Here is a 15,942-nt window from a genome sequence, read left to right on the forward strand (position 1 = left end):
TAGCTGCAAGCATCCCGCCTGTAATACCCTTGTTGATAATCCAAACGGCGGAATCCTCGACACTGACGAGCGTGGACTACGCGTGTTAGAACCATAGTACCCAACGCACATGGAGAAGACAGGAATATCAGACGTCTGAATATCGCCGTTTTGAAAAATATTTATATTTCAACGGCATTTGAAGCTCTTTAAGAACTCTCGTCGGACTATCCGCCAGCTCTGCTTGATTTGGGCGAAAAAAAGTAGTTACCGAGGATGTACACCAGAACTTTTTCAGACAGGACTCAATTCTCCGAGGCTCTTGAAATAACCTTTCCAACATCTTCCGCCTTATTCAGGGCACCCGCCTGCTGTTGCTGAATTCGAGGGAGCTTTGAGCATGCAGTACCATACTGCCACGTCAACACGTGAAGTTGAGTCCCACCCTAACCGCTTGCCTAAGGAATTGAAGACCCTTACCTGCGAGTGGTGACGCCTTATTCGAGTAGCCACGGTGTCACTTACACCGGCGCATAAAGAAAGAGCTGTTGCACACTATAGCCGATTGTGGGAGAAAAGTTAATTGTATATGGGATGAGAACGATAACGGTCGTGTTTCTTTTTAGAAGTTAATTAAAAAAAAAAACCGAGCACATTAACCATTACCTTCCATGGGAGACGGCAATTTTGGGGCGGAAAATGTTGCTGACAAAGCGACACTTTTTTGCCGATTATCTTTCTCAGTGTGTGCCACCTGCTTATTTAGTTACTGATGAAGTGCTGGGTGGATCAAACTTCCTTGCTGATGGCGTGGAAAAAGCTTGAGCCAATCATCATAGTCAAAATCGTAGAGATTATCATCGTCTTTTACCTAGACGAAAGGCCCGTGGCCCCGACGGTATCATCAACATTATTAAAGTAATTACCTATGGTGGTGGCAGAACGCCTATTCTGCTTCATCAACTCTACGATGGCTCTCGGCTTCTTCTCGCTACGCTGGAAGACGGCAACTACTGTGATGTCTCCGAAGACAAAACGGCCTGCATCTACGCCAAGCAAATACAGACCTTGTAGCCTCTTGTCAGCCTTTAACAAAGTAGCTGAGGCGGCCATACTGCCGCTTGAAGGCATTTGTTGATACGAGTCACGCCCTGCCAGAGTTCCATTTTGGATTTCGACAAGGACACTCCACGATTCCGCAACTCCTTCGCTTGACGGAGTGGACGACCCCTGCCTTCAAGTTAAAGAAGGCAACGGGAGCCGTTTTTCTTGATATCGAAAAAGCGTTTGACCGAGTTTGCCACATGGGCTTGCTTCACAGATTGCGCAGCATAGCCCTTCCTACTATTTTTTTTAACGTGATCAAAGCTCACCCCTAAGCCCACTAACACCAGGTGCCCCAAAGGATCTCTCTTGTCACCTCTACTCTTTGCACTTTATGTAGGCGATATGCCACAGCCTGACGACTTCCACCTGCGGACTGCCTTATATGCTGATAACCCAGCGATTTACTCCTCGTCAAAGACACCTGTCCATTGCGCCAGCATCTGCACTATACCACTACTGCCGCTAACTTTTGAAATTAAGGTAATTCCTTGGTGTCCTGGGGTGAAATATTTTGGGTCATTATCGACAATAAGCTCTTGTAGCGGCTGCATGTAAACTATATCGCTGCGAAGGTCAAGGCGGCGATTTATTTCAGACTTTTTACCCTTTACTTTGTGCCCGTAACAAATTGTGGCTGCACAATAAAGGATGCTTGTCTCTGTTGTGCATCCGACCCATCATGACATACGCGTCTATTGTCTGGGCCTATGGCTCACCGGCTCACCGGCTATAATCTCGCTTCAACTGAGACAAAACGAGCTGTTACGCCTTATGACGGGCGCGCCGTAGTTTGTTCGCGACGATGCCTTACATCAAGACCTTCGAATTGAGCCTCTGGATAACGTTTTTTCGATGCAAATGCTAACTCCACTTACGATCGGCTCAATCAGCACACCAATCGATTACTAACAGATGAGGTCAACTAGGAAATCCTGGTCGGCGCACGCTATTGCTGGCCGCGCAATGGGCTTTAAATATATAGTATTGGACAGGGGTAGAATTATTTTAATAATACATATATATAAGATCGCTTTAACACAAGCTTAAAGCTAATGTGCACGCTATCACCCTGTTGAGAGCTCGTAAATTCAGTGTTTCCCTTTACGACCCGATCGAATACCAGGAAACATCATTAATATAAATAAATGAAATGGCCCGAGCACGCTATTCCTTTTTTCTTTGAATTGTGGTTTTGGCTGTATGAGGTGCTTCCTGGGAGTCTTTAAATTAATCAAATAAATTATTACCTTGTTGAATCTTTAATAACACTATATTACAATATCCTATATAATATACAATCTACTATACTATATATCTAATAGTTTATACATATACCAAATTTAAAGATTTAATACCGATAAAAACAACAAAAGCGAAAAATAAAGAAGTATTAATGTAATTTGTAAACACTTTTATTATAGATTGGATTGTGTAGTATAAACTTGTAAGAAGTGCTTCTACACCGGCAAGCGTAAATTAATTCCGTAAATAGAGATAATTGAGAGTTTGTTTATAAGAAAATTGGTCACTTTGACAGGAAGATGAAAGAAGTTTGGGTAAGATTAGAATTGAATATTTATTTCATTAACATATAATATTGTAACATATAGTGATAACATAAATAAACAAATATAATGATAATAGTTATTTTAATATAAAAATAATCTTGGAAAAATCTATAGATAGAAGGATAAAAGTTCAGATACGTAAACCATCATACCGGAATCGAGAGTTGTCGTCGTAGCTGAGAGGTTAAGAGAATTGATGCGCATACTCAAGATTGTGGGTTCCAGTCCCACCGGCGCGATCTCTTTTTCGCTCTTTGATGACCGGGTATTTAACCTCGCCCTCATATATTCTACTACAGGATGATGACTTGATCAAAATAAAAAATTAAGGTAGTAGTTAGGAAAAGTATGAAAGGTCTATAAAGAATTTGGAATTGTGATATGTCAAACTATAAGTTCTCATTATCAATAAAGATTTATGAAAACTAATAAGATTCTCTTTTTTTAACTTTTTAGTTTAAAAGTATATATTTTACTAATAAAGTTTTTTGTATTTTTTTATTATATATTATACGTGCCTTAAACATAAAGGGTCAAAAAGAATATTACTAATAAAAAAGGTTATTTTAACATTATAAATTAAAAAAACAAGCTGAGTATTAAACTATTATATTGTTTAACGCTTTACACGATTAATATACCCGAAAAGATATAAAGCTTCAAACAATTTTCATTTTAATAAAAAAAAAAAAGACAATAAAATTTTAACTACTAACAACATAGAAAAAATTAATATATTGCGAGTTATAAAATGCAGGCTAAAGACGGTAGTTTCTTTTCGGTTGCACGTTGAAAACAGTAAATAATATCATTCACAATTCAGTTAAATGATACAAGATAATTTAATTTCACTTTACTAAGAAATTCTTTAATACATTGCACTATCGTTTAAAATTGTTTCTGTTTTTAAATTGTTTCGTAATAATTCTATAAAGCTTTATTAAATAATTGGTACCATGGATCCCTTATATATTTATAAGATTCATTTAATGTAGTTCATATTTTTTAAAGTTTAAGTCTCAATTAAAACGGTTTTGCACGTGGCCCCCCTTCTCGTAAAATTGTTTCAATCTTTGTACAAAATTTTAACGGTTATTCTAACGTAGAGGAGCTTTTTAAAGCGGTTGAATGTCTATAAAGAATAGCTTTTATAGAGACCTTATCTAATAATACGTAAACTTAGAGCCGATAAAGAAAATGACGTAAAATGCTTTTTAGGACAAGGCAGGCAGGCCTTATTCCGAGTTCGCTCGGGAATGTGGTGTCAACCAAATTAAGATCAATTACAAACAAATTGTAGTTAGACATAGAAGTTTATTGTGTATAAAATTTAAAGTTAGCCATTATGTTATTCAAAAGTTGTCCTATATTAAATGAAAAAAGCAAAACATTGAAATAATTTTAAATGATAGTGTATAAGCTATGTTACAGCTCGGATTCATAATATGGAGAGGAGGCTCCCTTTGGTGCGCGTCTGATCTGTTATTTAGCCGACTGTGGGTCTATTCTTTGCTGGTTTGTATATATGTACTCATTATTATTTTATAAATAAATTTTATACTTTCTATTACTCTACGAATTAATAATACAGCCAAGTAAAAAAAGTCTGGTAAGGGCATGCGCTCACACACTGGTGTAATACTTTAAATAACTTCATTATTAAATCTGAATCTTTTAAAGTAGACCTGCATTGGGAACTGTTAAAGTTTGGATTTAAAAAAATCTACGTCAAATATATTAGAAAAATAACAGGGTTAAAATATAATAATATTAGACGGTTTGAACTTATTGAGAAAAAATGTTTTACAATCGCTGAGAGGTAAGTGCTTACATGAGGGGAAAATAAGTTGGATTTTTAATGGTTAGCGGTTTGATTAATGATTATAACTACTCAATTCGTTTAATGAAAAAGAAATTTGCATAAGTGTATTTTATATTAAAGATAAGATTGACCAGCAAATAAATGCGAAGAATTATTTAATATTCTTTAAATAGTTTTTAAAAAGAAAGAAAAAGATATTGTAATGCGGAACGAGTTGGTTGATCACTGTAGTTGTAGGTAAAATGTAGCCTTATTTTATGCTTCTTAAATATTAATTTGTTTAATAAAAACTTGCGTGGTACAGCTTTACAGTTTTTCTTTCTTGCCTTTAGAATTCTCGCTGGACTAGCAAAATTAATATAATTTAAGTGATAAATAATATTTATTACATTTCAGTCAATAAGTTTGGGAATATCTGTGCATAAACTTAGCACATTTACAAAATGTTTTCTTGGATGTTATCCCCGGTGAATAACGAAAATATTTATCCCATTGTGTGCTATTGTAATGGAGCAGATATATTATTTTAAAGATTTTTATTACACTTTATTCAGTCTTTTGCTTGTTAGTATTAATATAAAGGACATACATGACCTTAATCTTTCTTTTACATCACTACAATTGTAAAGTTATAAATCGCGTTAACAGAGAGGCTGTGGATATTGTTTGCAACTAGTAAATAGAAGTGATGTAGTAAAGTAAGTAAAAATTTAGTTATGAGAATGCGGAAAGAGTAGCTTTTTTAAGTTCACTACTTTCCAATATATAAAATATATCTATTTCTGTTCAAATACAAATTTTTGAATATTCTGCATTCTTTTTCATTTATCTGTATATATATTTTAAAAAGATTTTCACTATGGCCGACCTTACAGGGCATAAACTTTTCAAGAGCTATTATATGTTATAAAATTAGTAAAGCAATACAAATTGTAATAAAATTAAAGAAATATAATAGAGTTAGTAAAAGCTTAGGGAAAAAAACCGAGCCTGAGTAGCGCAACGCCCTCTACCATCCCTTACCTTGTGGTTATTAATTGATATTGTGCTTCCATAACAATATTAAAAAAATATTTTTTTCAAGTACTATATAGAAAAACTCTGACTCCTTTGAATTTCCTACTGAAGTCTAACAATTATTACAACACCAGAAGAAAAACTTTTAATTCAAGATTTAATAAATTAATGTACAAATTAAATTGCAATATAAAAATAAATTAATTAAATGTTTTTATTAAAATAAAGTATACATTGTTAGATTTGCTTGAATGGCATTAGCACTTAAACTTTTTGCACGTTAATTTAAAATTTATAATCAGTTTTCAAGCTACTAATATAATAGCGATTTTTAGAAATTTATAGATGGCGAGGATAATGATTTTACTCAAAATCGAAGTGATCCGCTCAGATTTTTAATTACTCCCCAAAAAAAAAGCTTTTAAAAAGCATGTGCACATCTTTTTCGAGAATAATTAAAAACTTTAATTTAAAAAATATTTATAATAAAATTTATCCCAATTTTACATTTTTATTACGAAACAAATACTTTGATTTAAAACTTCTTTTAGTAAAAAAAATTTCATTCTTGCACGCAGCAGATTCGTTAGATTGGAGATCTTTAATTTCTGTAAGACCAATTCTTTTTTGTTCATCTTGTAAACTTTTAATAATATAATTGAGTGCAGAAGGGATGCTTTGCGTATTCTGAAGAATCCTGTTTACTTCCTCCATTGGAATTAACGACTAAATAAAAATCATGTGATAATAATAAATAATAAGTAATAGTTATTATACTTTTGAGGTAAAAGACGAATATAAAAAGCAGTTGATTTCGAGATGAGAGAGTAAATTAATTTCTAAGTTGAGCATGCTCTACAAAAAAAATATAAATTAAAAGATGAGTAGATTTACTTTTTTTATTACTAAAAAAAGAAATAAATAATGAAACGCACTTGAAAATTTGGATGTTCAAAAATAGCAGTAATGAAATTATGGCTGTTTCCAGAAATCTCCACCACAAAAAAGTTTTCTCTTGTATTTTTTACAACTAAAAACAAGAATATATAAAAAAATTAAGTAAACTTGAGAAAAGAATAAAAAAATAATAAAAACAATAATATGAAATAAACAAAAATAATAGTAATAATATATAAAAAATGTAATAGAGAAAATAATAATAGTAATAAATAAATATAATAACTCAGTAAATAATAATAATAATATATAAATAAATAGAAGAAAATTTTAAAATAATATCTATATAAATAATAAATAAAAGTAGATTTAAAAATTAATAATAACTAAATAATAACAATAAATAAATATATGTAATCTTGAACAAAATATAAATATTATAACAATAATTAATAAAAATTAGTAATAAAAATTATTAGTAATGAATAAAACAAAGTAATAATATTATATAAATAAGTAAAATAGCTCCAAAAGATGAAAAAGTAGTAAAAATTATAATTCATATTAAAAGCAATCTTGAAATAATAATTCTAAAAATAATAAAAAGGAAAGTAACAATAAAAAAATAAATATATTAATAATAAAAAATAATAAAAATAAAAATAGTAAATATAATAATTCTGATTAATAATTATAATATTAAAATATATATAATAATAATAATAAATAATAAAAATAAAAATAGTAAATATAATAATTCTGATTTATAATTATAATATTAAAAAATATATATATAATAATAATTTTGAAAAATAAATTTATAGAAATATAATAATTTTGAAAATTATTAGTAATAATAAAGTTGATATAACAAATAAATATTAATAAATAAAAATGTAAATATAAAGAAGATATATAAACAAAAATAGTAAATAGAACAATATTAAAATTAATTATAATAACTTAAAAGAGCTAATATAATAATGGCAATAATAAAAAATACTAATAAATTTAATAACAATAATAAATACAATAATTCTAATAATAATAAAATAAAAAAGTAAATATAACAATAATAATATATGATAATAGTCAATAGAATAACAATAACTATAATAATAAATGAATAAAGTAAATTTAATAATAATTATAAATATAATATTTTAATAATGACAGTAATAATGGTAAATATAATTATTCTTATAATTTAATTAATTAATTAAAAATTAAATATTATAACAGTAAATATAATAACCACAATTATAACAATAATAAGTAAATGAGTAAATATAATATAATAATTCTAAGAATGATAGTAATAATAAGTAAAAAAGTAAATATAATAATAATGTATAATATAATAAAGATAATTCTTTTAATAATAATAACAAATATAATAATAATAAATAATAATAGTAGATACCATCATCATTAGAATAACAACTTTTCATTAACGAGTTATACACAATTTGTTTCCGAAGTAACTAAAAAATATAAAATTGGAAATGTATTATATTATTTTTCATATATTTTTTTTATTTTAAGATTTCTTATTATTTTTATATTTTCATTACAAAAAGTTTTATTTTTTTTTATTAAAATAGTATATATTTTTTAATACTTATTTATATTTTTGAAGGTAGTTATTTACAATTTTATATTAAAAAAGGTTTTTTTTTTATATTTTTTATGTTATTATTACATTTTCATATACATATATTTTTTTAATATAATTTTTATATAAACAAAATATATATATAAAAACGTTTAAAAGCGGAAGCAAAAATGTGATATCATCGAAAAGAAAATGCTCAAAAAGTACAGCAGAAATGGCGTTTTTACTAATATAAAAGCGGAACTCAATTCCCTTTTAGAAAAGTTTAAAAAGTATTAAGTATTTTTCCTATAAAAAATTATAATTTATTGAATATATTCATAAAAATATATAATAAAGAGTAAAAGAAAATTTTATTATAAATATATTAATCGTAATGATAAATATATAATAGAGAAGTTAAACTGGTTATTATATATAAATATATATGATAAAATAGTAACAATGAAAGTATTAAGGTACTTTTAATTATAATAATAAAAAAATATATAATAAAGCAGTAACAAAGAAACTATCAGGTATTTATAATAATGATCAATACATAATGAAGTGGTGATAAAAAAAACTATATATTTAAAAGATATAATAGTAAATATATAAATATATATAATAAAGTAGTAAAATAGATTTGTATATATAATACTTATAAATAATAAAATAAATGTATAATGAAGTAGTAATAAATAATACAATTTAATTTTTATAAATGACAAGAAATATATATAATAAAGTAGTAAAAAAAACTTTTATATAAAAATACTAATAAATAAATTAAAGTAGTAATCAGAAAACTATTTTTTTATAATAATAAGAATAAATATATAAGAAAGTGGTAATAAAAAAATTATTTATATATAATTATTATTATAAATATATATTTATATAAAAGTAGTTCCAAAGTCTTTTATATAAAATAATTATAAATAACACAATTTATAATGAGTAATAAAAAATGATATTTTTTATATAACAGAAATAAATAAGTTTGATAAAGTAATGAAAAATTACTTTAATAAAAAAATATAACTAACTAAAAATAATGAAAATATACTTTCCTATACTTTTAATAAAATAAAACTAAAAATATATATATTTTTATTTTTAATAAAAATTAAAAATTTAATTTATTGAAAAACATTATATTCTCTTTTTTATTTTTTATTATAAAAATAAATATAAAAATTGTTTTATACAAAATATTTTCTTTATATGCTTTTTCGAAATTAACAATATATTATAGAATATTAAATATTTTTAATATTTTTAATGTAAACGAAACTTTTCATATACGAAAAAATTTAATTCTTTTTAAATATATTTTATAATAAAACGAAAAAAAAAACAAAACGTTATACAAAAAAAATTATTTTTTTAATTGTTGTGATAAAAATTAAAATAAAAATTGTTTTATATAAAATATTTTTCAACACTTTCCAAAAAAGTAATAATAAAAAATAAAAAAAAAAGGTATAGTTAACTTTTAAAAAAATCTTTTTTAAATATATTTAATAATAATAAAAAATAAAATTATTTACAAAATTTAAATAATTTTTAAGATATTCAGTAAAAAATGGAATACTAAAATGTATATATATTTTTAAATATTATAACTTTTTTATTATTATTAATATTTTTAATAAAAAATAGTAAAACCTTTTTTAAATATATAATTTTTTATATACTTTTCTAAAAAAGTTTAAAAGTAAAAAATTGAATAAAAAAAAGGTAACATACCTTTTGAAAAATAATCATTTTTATATTTTTAAAATATACAATAAAAAAAATTTTGTATTATAAAAATATTTTAATATACTTTTTAAGAAATTTATTCCTTTATACATTTAATAATAAAAAGTAAAATTATTTTCTATAATAAAAATAATAAATCTTCTTATATATATATATAATTTTTATATACCTTTCACAAAAAGTATTAATAAATAATAGACTAAAGTATAATATACTTTTTTAAAAAATAATATATATAGTTTTAAAAAAATATAAATAAAATTTTTTAAAAAGATAAGATTGAAATATATAATAAAAATAATATAATGTACTTTTTAAAAAATTATAATCTTTATATTTTAAAAAAAAACTTTCGGTATTTGAAAACTTTTTTTAATATACTTTTTAAAAAATTTTTTTAATATATTTAATGATAAAGAAAAAAAATAATATAATATTTTTATATAATTTTTATAAAATAAAAATCTCTGATATTTTTGATAACAAAAAACAATAATAAATAAAACTTGTTTTATTAATTAAAAACTTTATATAAAATTTTTAAAAATTACAATTTAATAATAAAATAAATAAAACTTTTTATGCAAATAAAATATTTAATAACTTTTTAATTACTTTTTTAATATTTATAATAATAAAAAACAAGAAAAATTTTCATATACATAAAAATATATTTTTTATAGTTTTTATTCGTTTATAAAAAAATACTTATCTAAAATAATAAGAAACTTTTCTAATATTTTTTGTTTATAATAAATAATAAAAAAAACTTTTTATACAAAAAAAATACGTCTAAAGCGCTGTTAAACGCAGACTTTTTTTTTCCAAAAAGAAAGTCCTCAAGAGATACGCCATTGGACGAGTCCTGAATATCAAAACTTTCTCGAACTTTTCATGATATAAATATTTATAGAAAAAGAAATAGAAAACTTCTTTACTGTAAAAAATATAAAAATAATCATAAAAATAATAATAATAGTAAAAATAATAAATACTTATAAATTCTATATAATAATAATTAGTATTTAAAATAATTTTTTTATAATTTTTTACTAGTAATATTATTTTATTTATAACAGTAAACTTTATATAATATTAATATAATAATCAAAAGTAATAAGAGTTTTTAAATGTAATAAAATATTAAATACTATAATAATAATAAGAAAAGATATATAATAATATATAATATAAAAAAGCTACTAAATATTTTAAAAAATAAAAAAAAATTAACTTATAATATTATAGAAAAAGTAAAGAAAAAAGTTATTAATATATTTAAAATAGTAATAATAAATTATAGTATATATTTTATTTTACTTTAGTAAAAATATAATATTTATATTGTTTACTTTAAGATATTAACCAGAAAATAGAAAAAATAATATAATATAGTATTTTATTTTTTTTAATAATACCAATAAAGAAATAGTATTAAAAAAGTCTAAATAACTAGTACATATTAAAATACTTATAAAATATATAAGAAGTATTTATTTTTTTTGTTTATAAAATAAAAATACTCTTTAATATAAAGTAATTTATGAATAACTTGAAAATATTAACCAAGAATAATACAAAGAAAAAAGTATATATAGTAATAAGTTCTTGACTATTACTAATAAAATAATATTAAGATAAAAATTACCAAGGATTAATATATAAAATCAACGTATCCTAAACTATTTTTCTCGTAATAGAATTTATTAATAACAAAAAAAAAATAAAAAAACCAGATAAATATATAATAGTAATATACTACATAATAATAAAATATTGTATATTATTTTTACTAATAAATTATAAATGAAATAAAAAAAAGTAAATAATTTTACAAAAAAATGTAAAAATATATAAATAAAAGTATTCTATAATATTCTTCTTGCTTAAAAATTAAAATATTATATAATATAAAATAAAACTATTAAATTTATAATAATAAAGAAAAAAATATATATTGTTATTAATCTTTTACTAGTACAAAACTAAAATATCAATAAAAAATAAAAAAATTAAATAATTATACTAAAAAAAATTAGTTAGAAAACTTTTATTAATAATAATAAACCAGTAAAAAATAATTTATCAGCACAAAATAAACAAAAAAAAGTAAAAAAAATAAAATGAAATAATAAAACATTAAAATAGTCACGTGAACCCGTTTTTTAAAAAAATTGATTGTTGAACCACGCCCACGAAACGGAGGCGCCATGCCAATTAAATCTAAAAATTGGTACCATTTGTTCAAAAAGTAAAGGTGGTAAAGGTTCCCGAATTTTTATATTTTGCTTTTACTTTTTATTTATTTATCAAATTCTGCATTATTTCATTATTTTTTACAAATATTAAATAAAAATAAATTAAAAATAGTTTTAAAAATCATCTTTAAACTTTTTTTGCGCTTTTAGTATTTATAAATATAAATTTTCTTTTTTACTTATATAAAATAAATTTCAGCAAACTTAAAAAAAACTCAAAAAAAATATACAATTTTTATATATGTAAAAAGTTTAGAAAACTCAATAATAATATGGAAAGCGCTACCATATATACATATTATTCTTAAAGCAGATTTGCCCTTATGACTGGAGAATATATTTTAGCTTGGACCAATCATATTTATAGGCTTCGCAATTAGGTTTTCAGTTTCATAAAAAAACGGACGAGGCCAAGCTGATTGGTGGCAGTGCTAGAAGTCTACCGGATATTTTTAAGGAGAGCCCTAAGGTCATAGGAGCAGACAGGACTAACTTTTATAAAATTTTTATAATCACCAATAATAATTCAAATTGTCCACGTGGTGATATGGTCCCTTGAAGTCAATAAAATTGCAACAATAAATTTTTTACATGTATATTTTTTATAAATATTATAAAAAAGAAAAAATCCGTAAAAATATTATTCTTATAGTATTGTTTTATTACTTTTTTAATAGTGTCACTATTATATAAACTAATTTTTATTTTTTAGTTTCTTGATAGATTTAAACATATATTTTTAAAGTTTATAAAAAGATAAGATAAAAAAATATCGTATCATTTACTATTAACTACATTAAATATAATAATATAAAGATTTCTCTCAAAAGTTTAGTAAAAATCGCGAACATATATAGAATTTTAATTTCAATATATGTATTATTAAAAAATATTAAAGAAATAAACATAAAAAAACATTATATGGTTTACTAAAATTTAATACATAAAAATATTATAATATTTAATAAAAAATTTTTTTTTTAAAATATTTTATATAAATAAAATAATACTAAAAAAAAGTTCCTTAATATATAAAAATACCTACAAGTTCAAATGAAGAATTTTTTTATAATATATAAATATTTAATGATATATTGATATATACTTTTAGAACATATTATAATATTTTTAAAAAGAACTCGAAAAAGTGTTTATTATAAATATTTTCTATATAATTTACATAATTTTATTATAAAATTATTATTTTTAAATAAAAAATAAATAATAATATTTTAATATAATAATAGATAAATAAATAATAATAAGTAATTAAATTAATAATAAATATTATTTGTATATATAATAATAATAGTAATAAATTTATAATAATATTATATACGTATTTTAATAATAATTATAATAAACATAAAATATGAGAATGACAATAATATATAAATATAATTATTTTGTTGATAATAAATCATTATATAAAAATTCTTTAACACAATTTTTTTTATTTTACGGATTCGTACAAGTTTTCGTGAGAAGAAATTTTTATATAAAAAAATGTATAAATATAAAATATTTTATATAATCCAAAAATAAATTGTTTGCTTAAGAAATTTTTATATAAAAATAAATATTTTTATAAATAAAAGTTTTTTTATTTCAAAATAACCTACATGTTTTCGAGTGATGAAACTTTCATAAGAAAAATGTATAATTATTTAATATATTTTAATATTATAAAGATAAATATATATAAATATATATGTTTATAAACCACAGTTTTTTAAGTAATAAAACCAATAAGTTTTTAAATATAGCTACAAAAAAATATTATAGCGATATATACTTATTGTTATTATAAATATTTTAAACATAAAAAGATATTTTTTTAAGAGTTTCATTAAAAAAAACCTACAAGTTTTCGAGTGAAGAAACTTTAAAAAGAAAAACGGAACTGGCAAAGGAGAAGCGAGTCGAAAGCAATAGGAAACTTCCAGCTCAGCATAATTATACTCAAACTTTACTTTCATAAGACTTTTTCCCACGCCGCTAGAAAGTTTATAACAAAAATATATCGTCTAAAAAAATAATACCGTAAAAACTTTTCTATTAAAACAAATATAAAAATAAATGCATTCATTATAAGAAGTTCGCTTTTATTATTATTTTTTTACTATCTATAGGGAAAAAGGATCCGAAGCACAAAAAAGTTAACTTTTATTATAAGTTTAAATGTAAAAAAAAACTTTTATATATATATAATAAGTAAAAAAATTAAAGCATACTTCTACGAAAGTTCACTTTTATAAATAACTTTCAAAACCTGTTTATAACAAAAACTTTTTTTTACAAAAAAGAGTTTCTTATGACACCACCAGAAAGTTTGAAAAAAAATAATGAAAAACTTTATATAAAATAAAATATATTCTTTATAAAAAAATAAACTTTAATAACTTTTTTAATAGTACATAAAACGTTTACAGTTTTTCATTTTATAATTATTTTTCCTTAAAATTTTTATTACTAAAAAAACTTTAATATAGAAAACTTTTTACTTTCAAAATATTTATAATAGTAACAATATTTTGTAATTAATATTTTGGTAGGCAATAATATAATGATGATATAATTATAAATAACTTAAAAATATCATAAATAGTATTATTGTAATAATAAATAATATGAATATTTTAAAAATATTAGTTTAAAGTTTTTATGTACTTTAATATGTTCACTTTATTATAGTATTCTTATTTATTGTGATTTAGTAAAAAAAATATATTAGTATTTAAAAAAAAAAAACTAAAGTAAATAGTAATAATATAAATACAAAGTTCCAAACTTTCCAAGGCAAGAAAAACTTTCTTCGTTAGGAAGAACCCTTGGTTCTACTGGTAGTTTACTATTTTTATCTTTTTTTTGAAATTCATAATATAATGGTATTAATTTATTTGGTTTACCTTTTTTAAAAGTTATAAAAATATAATAATAAACCTTAATTAATATTTTTTTTAAAAATAATATTTTTCATTATTTTATACCAAAAAGGGCGTCAGCCACTTAGAAATCGCTTTTATAAGCTCGCAACTTACACTAAACAGACATGCGAACGCGCGAGTTCGTAATTAGTAATAAATTGGTCCGGATAAACTCGGATTACTAAAGGACATCAGTTCGTAGAAAAAACGCAGCAGACTTACAAACGTCCAGGCTGAGCGTTGCACAAACAGAGGAGTCCTTAAAAAAGAGTGCTCGAGTATTGCACTCATTAAAATCTTTTAAATGAAAATATAAATCAATAAACCAATAAATAATTCACCAGTCAGAAAAGAAATAATAATTGTGTGATAAATAGATAAATTATTAAAAAAGTACATATCACCCAATATAAAGCAATAAAAAAACAACCAATCCATTTGTGAATAAAATTATTTAATATAATTGATCATGAAAAAGTAGCAAAAATTAATATGGCATAAATAAATTACCCTTTAAAAAAATAAATAATAATTTAGTAAAACCAAGTTAACAGCATTAAAGTACATACAAACAAATAAAGCAAAAAATAAATAAAATATTTTAAAAATAAATTAAATAATTTAATTGATTGGTCATAAAAAAATAGACCAATGAAGCAGTTAACGAAACAACATATAAAAAAATAAAAATTATTTAGAAATTAATTGGCTATCAGAAAAGTACAAATTAATGAATAAACTAAAAATAAACCAATAATGTTACAGTATGTTAATAGATTTGTAAACAAAACCCATCTCATTGGCCTGTAGGGCTACAGCAGGATCCACAAAAAACGCAAGAGGAACAACCAATGGCTCTCCAGAAAAGTCTGCAAGCCCGTGCCCTTCCCAAAGTGCCCCCAAAAGTCCTAAAGTGGCCCTATAAAAAAACACGAAAGCTTATTGGCCAATTATATTGAAAAAATAAACCATTATTGGTTCATGGAAATCAAAAAAAATTAGT

The 15,942-nt window shown here is 22.8% G+C and overlaps 2 long non-coding RNA genes across 2 annotated transcripts; both read right to left on the reverse strand.

Annotated features, from left to right (window-relative positions):
* Positions 1 to 6,143: 6,143 nt before the first annotated feature.
* LOC135146563 (uncharacterized) lies at positions 6,144 to 7,866 on the reverse strand. The gene is made up of 4 exons (XR_010283870.1): positions 7,814 to 7,866; positions 6,429 to 6,523; positions 6,271 to 6,348; positions 6,144 to 6,219 (listed from the first exon to the last, which is right to left on the reverse strand). It is a non-coding gene; the product is annotated as an uncharacterized LOC135146563 (long non-coding RNA).
* A 311-nt stretch (positions 7,867 to 8,177) lies between these two features.
* Positions 8,178 to 14,852, reverse strand: LOC135146562 (uncharacterized). The gene is made up of 4 exons (XR_010283869.1): positions 14,792 to 14,852; positions 13,877 to 14,010; positions 10,545 to 10,642; positions 8,178 to 8,257 (listed from the first exon to the last, which is right to left on the reverse strand). It is a non-coding gene; the product is annotated as an uncharacterized LOC135146562 (long non-coding RNA).
* Positions 14,853 to 15,942: the final 1,090 nt, after the last annotated feature.

Source organism: Zophobas morio, unplaced genomic scaffold (assembly GCF_036711695.1).
Source record: "Zophobas morio isolate AGI-343-1 ecotype UQ-CSIRO unplaced genomic scaffold, CSIRO_AGI_Zmor_V1 ptg000243l, whole genome shotgun sequence".
NCBI lineage: Eukaryota > Metazoa > Arthropoda > Insecta > Coleoptera > Tenebrionidae > Zophobas > Zophobas morio.